The sequence below is a fragment of the Pistacia vera genome, unplaced genomic scaffold, assembly GCF_008641045.1.
Source record: "Pistacia vera cultivar Batoury unplaced genomic scaffold, PisVer_v2 Contig1061, whole genome shotgun sequence".
Lineage (NCBI taxonomy): Eukaryota > Viridiplantae > Streptophyta > Magnoliopsida > Sapindales > Anacardiaceae > Pistacia > Pistacia vera.
This window is the reverse complement of record NW_022195095.1, coordinates 13,874-22,303: the sequence shown is the minus strand read 5'-3', so window position 1 is coordinate 22,303 and position 8,430 is coordinate 13,874. Positions and strand designations below refer to the sequence as shown.

General features: G+C 38.3%; 1 non-coding gene across 1 annotated transcript; it reads left to right on the top strand.

Annotated features, from left to right (window-relative positions):
• Window positions 1-8,093: 8,093 nt before the first annotated feature.
• LOC116130969 lies at window positions 8,094-8,200 on the top strand. Its single transcript, XR_004128170.1, has one exon. It is a non-coding gene; the product is annotated as a small nucleolar RNA R71 (small nucleolar RNA).
• Window positions 8,201-8,430: the final 230 nt, after the last annotated feature.

Genomic DNA, 8,430 nt, shown 5'->3' with positions numbered 1-8,430 from the left:
TAATTCATCTTATTACTATCATACAAAAACACTTCCCTTTTTCACTTAGTAGCTCCCCAACCTTAATCGAGCTTTTTCTTTTTGACAGTAATATAAACTTATTTGCATAATTTCAAATCTTCATAATGCTTTCCAATGCCCACTTTTCTTTTCTTTCTCTCTCTCTCTCTCTCTCTCTCTTTTTTTTAAACTTAACAATGAGAAGAAAGTAGAAAACATACACACAACCCCACTGATCTTACAAGCACTCCACAACCCCCAACCAATTTCTTTACATAAACCTGGGTTGTGGCAAAACTACACTTCCTTACCACTACTTGTACTAAGCTTGAATAACAATTAAGTCTCTTAAAGATAAAATTGGTAGGATTGTGTTTTAGGCTCATAATCAGGGTAGGGTAAAAATTAAGATCAAATAAAGAAAAACAAGGCTAAATTGTGTTTAAAAGGCTCAAAGGGTTAACTAACGATGATAATAAAAATGGTCGGCTTGAAAGGCTCAATCGATCCGAAAACAGCCTAAATCATTTCCTAAATGATGTGAACTCTAGGATTTCGCCTCAAGTGGTTGTCAAATGAGTTCTAGAGTTTGTTGAGATTGCAAAAAGAAAAAAAAAAATGTTCATGGAAAATTCACACATAAAACGTCTCTAAATAGGTAAACTTAACCACTTTCAATCCACAAACCACTAGGGTCTCAAATTAAATATCATTAACAATTACAATCATCCGTAATTAAAGGCAAAAATTTATGTCCTCTACTTGTTAAATGTTATTGCAATCACATTCCTATCATAGACATATAAATTAATCCAAGAGAAAAACTCACAACATAAAACAAATAAAAAAAAACTGCTCCCTAAATCCATATCCATAAAGAAAAATTCTGCTGAAATGAAATTCCTACCCCCAACCATAAAATCAACATTGTCCTCAATGATAAGAATAGGAAAAAGGAAAGAAAACGTTACCACATTCCTCAACATTATAAAGTTGTCTAGTTCATGGTGTCATATGCACCAAATTTGTTCTATAAAAAAAAACACTCTAAATAGACCTTGTTGGCCATCATTGTTATGCAAAAAGAAAAAAAAAATAAACGGATATAGAGAGCATCAACAAACCAGAAATAAAGCTGAAATAATAGTTCACAAGGACTTAATGAACAAACAGCAACAAAATTCAAGTACGTAAAAGGAAATAAACTACACTGACAATAGCAAACAAAAACATAACATAAATCTCCAGGTCTCCATCAGTGTCACACTCCCTACTCCTCCATACTCTCCTCATAATCATCATCAGAAGCATCAGCATCGTCCTCGTCTGAGGGGTACACAAAATCAGTCCATTCACACCTTGGCGCTACCATTCCAACATGAGCAAGTTGCAATTTTTGCATCTCATATTGCACCCTCATTTGCCCACTCATCCAAGTCATCTAGGCTTCTTGACAATGCTATTGCTTTCTCAACTTATCTATATCTTCATTCATCTTCGTCAATTGATCTTTTTTTGATGGCTTCTTCGACGAACATGCTTTTGTCTTGGATACTTCCTCTCTGCCCCCACTAGTGAGATTTTGCAGAAATTGCGTTGTAAGACATACTCCTTGTAGGATTAATATTTCTTCAGAATTCAAAGGCACCAGAGCTCACTTACATAATTCAATAATCAGTTGAGGGAAGTAAAAAACTAGTCTTGTTACGCTTTGCTGAATGGAGAATCTCATAAAAAATATTCTCACCCACATTCATCCTCATCTTGTGGTGGATAGCATACATCCAAATCGCCCTAGCTTTGCTAACAGTGGTCATGTGCTTTGAGGGAATCAATCTAGAGCAGACAAAATATAACCAAATGCGCAAAATTGAGTCCAAAGACTTACTTTTAAAGCGGATGTGTTCACCAGCCGTAATAAACCACGTAGCTTTCCCTTCCGTCAACAAATTAATCACGGCATCATAATTCACTTCTTGCTTGTATGTTGCGTAGGCATCCTCATCTATCTCAACTTGCGACAGCCCATAAAACTCATTAATAGCGGTTACAGTAAATACCACTTCCTTGACTCTTATCATTGTCCTTCCGTCAACTCTATCAGGAACGTTGGCATAAAACTCTTTCACTATAGAGGCAACAACAGGAGCTGTAGGTTCTTAGCAAAATGTCTTCCAACCCAAAGCCTGAATTACATCAATAATCCCCCTAACATTCTCTGTAAACACCAGCCCTCTTTCTTCAATAAATCCACCAGGTTTCTTTGCAAAATTTTCATGTCTCTCCTTGGCAGCCTGACTAACAAACCGGACATCATTAGAGGCCTGGCCTTTTCCTTTTTCTCACCTATCGCCTCCTGGCTTTCTCTTGGGTGCCATTGTAACAATTTCCCACTCAACCAATACAATCAATTAAATCTACAGCTTCAACACCCACGTAAATCACCACAAACTCCCTGTGCTAATTACAATCTCTCCACTCAATCAATGCAACCAATTAAATCTATAGCACCCAACTTCAATCACAAAGCTCTTCAAGCATAACACAAAGCTCCTACAAAAATTCCAATCAAGTGCTCCCAATCTTCAATAACCAATAACACAATGCAAAATGGGTGAGAATTACTTGTTTGAACCAGATTCTATGCAAATTTTGCCTTGAATTGTTCTGGATTGGCGCAATTTCGAAAACCCCCAATCTTTGAAACCCTAACTTTGATTTTGTGAGAATCCCAAATTGCTTCCTTAATCTGCAAAATGTGAGTTGAAATTGAGTGTGTTAGTGAACAATTGAGGAAAAAAAATGAAGATGGGTTGAAGGAATTATGAATGGCAATGGTGTTTTGAGATTTTTAAAGAGAGGAAGAGAAAATGGCGTCTGTGGGATAATGGCTTTTGAATGTGGGAAATGGTTGATATAAACGCCAATTCACATTTGCTTTGTTCGCTTGTTGTGGCAACTGGACTTTTCGCCGCGGCGAGCGTGCTTCTCGTCGTGTGGGTGCGCGATGGTAACGCTCGCTGCAACGATGATATGTGTCGCTGCGGCGAGCGTGATGATCTTTCTTTTTGTGCACTAAAATGACGCTCGCTACAGCGATGGTGAGCATGATGTTGAAGTGGTTGGGTAACCACTGAATGTGTTTTGCTAATGACCTGACAAGAATAAAACCAAAACATCTAAATTAATGAAATGAAAAAAATGAAAAAAAATAAAAATAAAAACAAAAACGTAATCAAAATCTTGGGTTGCCTCCCAAAGAGTGCTTGTTTAAAGTCTTAAGCTCGACTCCTTTCTGTCGTCAATGAGGATTTTGAAGAAAGATTGAAACCCTTTCGTCCTTATTCCCATTCTCAATATAAGGTTTCAATCTTTGGTTGTTGACTTTGAATGTTCCCTTTGTCGGGTGGTGAACCTTTATCGCCCCATGCGAAAACACACGATGAATTATGAACGGACCGGACCATCTTGAGCGCAATTTTCCTGGGAAAAGTCATAGTCTTGAGTTAAACAACAACACTTTGTCACCCTCCTTGAATTCCTTATTCACGATATGTTTGTCTTGCCACTGCTTAGTCTTTTCTTTGTAGATTCGGGCATTCTCATATGCATTATTTCAGAATTCTTCCATCTCATTGAGTTGCAGTAATCGTTTTGCTCCTGCTGCTTGTAGATCGAAGTTCAAAAACTTCACTACCCAATATGACCTGTGTTCTAACTCTACTAGTAAGTGACAAGCTTTTCCATAAACCATCTTATAGGGCGACATTCCTATGGGTGTTTTGAATGCCGTCCTATACGCCCATAATGCATTATCAAGCTTGGTTGCCCAATCCTTTCGACAGGTGCTTACCGTCTTTTCCAAGATTCGTTTCAGCTCCCTATTGGACACTTCTACTTGGCCACTAGTTTGAGGGTGATATAGAGTAGCAACACGATATGTAACCCCATACTTACTTATAAATGTTTTGAATTGGTGAGTGCAAAAGTGAGAACCACTATCACTGATAATGGCCCTTGGTGTGCTAGACCTTGAGAAAATATTATTCTTTACGAACTTGACAACCACACGAGCATCGTTTATGGGTAACGCTGCAACTCCCACCCATTTCGAAACATAATCTATAGCAACAAAAATAAAAGAGTTAGAAAATGAGGAAGGGAAAGGTCCCATAAAATCTATTCCCCACACGTCAAACAATTCTACTTCTAGGATATTATTTAGAGGCATGGCATTTCTCCTAGATATGTTCCCAACCCGTTGACATTCATCACAACTCTTAACAAAACTAAAAACATCTTTAAAAAGAGTGGGCCAGAAAAATCCTGATTGAAGAATTTTAGCGGCGGTATTTGTCGAACCAAAATGGCCACCAACTTCCATTGAATGACAATGACAAATAATATTCATCATCTCTTCGTCTGACACACATCTTCTTATCATTTAATCGGTGCAATGCTTGTACAAAAAGGGATCCTCCCAAAAGTAGTACTTTAAATCTGCAAAAAATTTCTTCCGTCTTTGGGAGTTCATTCCAGGGGTCATAACTTTCTATGCCAAATAGTTGGCAATATCTGCAAACCAGGACCCTTCTTGAATAGCAAACAATTGCTCATCTGGGAAGTATTCGTTGATTGGTTTGTCTTCCTCTTGAACTTCATCATTGGACTCTAATCGGGATAGATGATCAACTACTTGATTTTTCGTTCCTTTCTTGTCCTTAATTTCCAAGTCGAATTCCTGTAGGAGCAATACCCATCGCAATAATCTTGGCTTGGAATCCCGTTTTGCTAGGAGGTACTTCAATGCAGCATGGTCAGTGTACACAATAACCTTGGTACCTAGCAAATAAGAACGAAATTTATCAATAGAGAATACTACTGCTAAAAATTCTTTTTCAGTAATGGCGTAATTTAACTGTGGTCCCGTTAAAGTCTTGCTGGCATAATAAATCATATGCAAAATCTTACCTTTTTGCTATCCTAAAACAGCCCCTATAACATAATCACTTGCGTCACACATGAGTTCAAAAGGTAATTCCCAATCGGGCGCAACAATAATAGGAGCAGAAATAAATTTTGCTTTTAAACACTTAAATGCATCTAAACACTCTTGACTAAAATTAAAAGGAACATCCTTATCTAATAAATCACAGAGAGGTTTAGAGATTTTAGAGAAATCCTATATGAATCTCCTGTAAAAACCCGTATGTCCAAGGAAACTTCTGACAGCCTTCACTGAATTGGGAGGTGGTAGTTTCTCAATGACTTCAATCTTCGCTCAATCCACCTCAATTCCATTTGCGGATATTCGATGACCTAACACAATCCCATCTCGTACCATAAAATGGCATTTTTCCCAATTTAACACCAGGTTAGTGTCAACACATCTCTGCAAAACATTAGATAGGTTAGTCAAACAATCATAAAAAGAATCACCAAAAACAGAAAAATCATCTATGAAAACTTCAATGGACTTCTCAACCATATCAAGGAAAATTGAAACCATGCAACGTTGGAAAGTTGCAGGAGCGTTGCACAAGCCAAAAGGCATTCTTCGATAGGCAAATTTTCCGTATGGGCATGTGAAAGTTGTTTTCTCTTGATCTTTTTGCGCTATAGCAATTTGATTGTAGCCTGAATATCCATCTAGGAAACAATAAAACTCATGGCCAGCTAACCTCTTTAACATTTGATTGATGAATGGCAATGGAAAATGGTCCTTACGAGTTGCGGAATTTAGTTTTCCATAGTCGATACATACTCTCCATCCCGTGACTGTTCGTGTTGCAATCAGCTCGTTGTTATCATTACGGACCACTATCATTCCTCCTTTATTTGGCACCACTTGGACTGGACTTACCCATGCACTATCCGAAATTGGATATATAATTCCTGTATCTAAGAGCTTCAATACCTCATTCTTGACCACTTCTTGCATTGATGGGTTCAATCTTCTTTGTGGTTGGACGGTAGGCTTATAGCTCTCCTCCATTAGGATCTTGTGTGTGCAAATTGAGAGACTAATACCTATATCCGTAATTGTCCATCCAATGGCCTTCTTGTATTTCCTCAATATGCGTAGCAAATTTTCTTCCTCTACAGCATTAAAAGAAGCATTAATAATAACTGGAAAAAATTTACCCTCTTCTAAGAATGCATACCTTAAATGAGATGGTAGTTGCTTCAGCTCAAGTGTAGGTAGCTTCTTGATTGGTGAAGTGGACTGAGACACCATGGCTCCAATTTCTCCGATCGATTTAGCTTCAGGACGAACTAAGGGTGGTAGAGCATTTAAGTACCTTAAACACTCTCTTATCTCTTCACTAACAACTTCATCCTCATGATCTCTAGAATTCATCAAACAATTCTCTAAGGGGGAAATGGGGTAGCTTTCTTCAAAATTCTACTCCACTATGGTGTCGGGGACATTAATCTTAAAACATGTGTCTAATTCAGATGGACGCTTCATGGATTCAAAAACATCAAACTCTACTTGCTCATCTTCTACCTTTAAGATTAATTTCCCTTGGCGGACATCTATCAATGTTCTACCCGTGGCTAGAAAAGGTCGTCCTAAAATTAAAGGTATTTCCCTATCTTCCTCCATGTCTAACACTATGAAATCTATTGGGAAAATTAGTTTGTCTACCTTAATCAAGACATCTTCTACCACCCCCCTAGGATATGTTATTGATCAATCAGCTAATTGGAGAGGCATGGTGGTTGGCTTCATTTCTCCTATTCCAAGTTTCCTGTAAATGGAAAACGACATTAAATTTATACTTGCCCCTAAATCACATAAAACCTTATCAAAATAACAACCACCAATAATACAAGGGATAGTAAAACTCCCTAGATCTCGTAGTTTAGGTGGTAGTTTCTTTTGAATCTGCGCGCTGCATTCCTCCGTTAACATAACTTTCTCGTGTTCCTCGAATTTTCTCTCGTGTGTGAGGATCTCCTTCAGAAACTTTGCATATTTCGGCATCTGTTCTAACATATCAACAAAAGGAATATTAATATGCAAACTTCGAAACATATCAATAAACTTACTGAATTGCTTATCAAGCTTTTTATTCTTCAAACGTTGTGGGTACGGAAGGTTTGCATGGCTCAAAGGAAGTTTCTACTTAGATTCACGCTCGCTGCGGCCACCAAATTTATTGCCGCGGCGACTAGTTGAAAATTATGACGATTCGAGAGCTGCTTCATGATCGCTGCGACCACCGGTATCATCACCACGGCGATCGTCCTTCATGCCGACGATCTTCTCCATATTTTCACGCTCTTCCTTCAAATCTTTCTCTTGTTCTTGCTTATGTTTTTCATCCTCTGAATTCTCCAAAGTTCTTCCACTCCTTAAGGTGATTGCATGTGCTTGTTCCTTAGGATTCTTCTCTGTATCGTTCGGCAAAACTCCTTGAACTCTTCTAGCTAATAAGTTATGAATTTGCCCAATTTGAGTCTCAAGGTTTCTAATAGAGGCTGATTGATTTTGGGTAAGGATTTCAGTCTTCTCAAACCTTTTGCTTGTCTCTTCAATGAACTTGGTAAACACTTTCTTCAAGTTAGATCATTGCTCTTGAGTTTGAAAAACAGGAGGTTGTTTATGCTCGTTGTTGTTGTTCCACGAGAAGTTCGGGTGTTTCCTCCATGCTGGATTGTATGTGTTGGAATATGGATTCCCTTGCCCCTTTTGGAAATTATTGATGTAATTAGCTTGTTCAAGTTGAGCAAACGGGTTTCTTTCTTGACAATCCTTGGATGAATGATTTCCTGCACAGAGGTCGATTGTTAGAGAAGAGGATTCAATTGTATTTATCTTTAATACATTACCTAATTGCTTCTGGATGTTTGAAAGTTGAGCAGCCAATGCAATGTAACTGTCAACTTCTTGCACTCCCGCTGATTTCCTTATTAAAGTTCTCTCTGAAGTCCTCATATAGTTATTGTTTGCCATCACCTCAATTAAATTGTATGCTTTCTCTGGTGTTTTATTGTTCAATGCTCCTCTACTTGCAGCATCAATCATGGCTTGAATAGTTGGTAGCAACCCTTGGTAAAACGTTTACACTTGCGACTAGATTGGTAAACCATGGTGAGGGCACCTCTGTAAGAGATCCTTATACCTTTCCCATGCTTCATACAATGACTCCAAATCTTGTTGGTAGAAGTTGGTAATCTCACTCCTCAGCTTGGTAGGTGGAAAATATTTAGTGAGGAATGTTTGAGCTAACTCATTCCATGTCGTGATACTCCCAGGTGGCAGAGAAATCAACCAAGCCTTAGCTTTATCCCGAAGAGAAAATGGGAAAAGCCTTAGCCTAATTGCGTCATCGGATACTCCATTATGCCTAAATGTGTCGCATAACTCCAGAAAATTGGCGATATGCAGGTTGGGATCATCATTAGGTAACCCAGGGAATT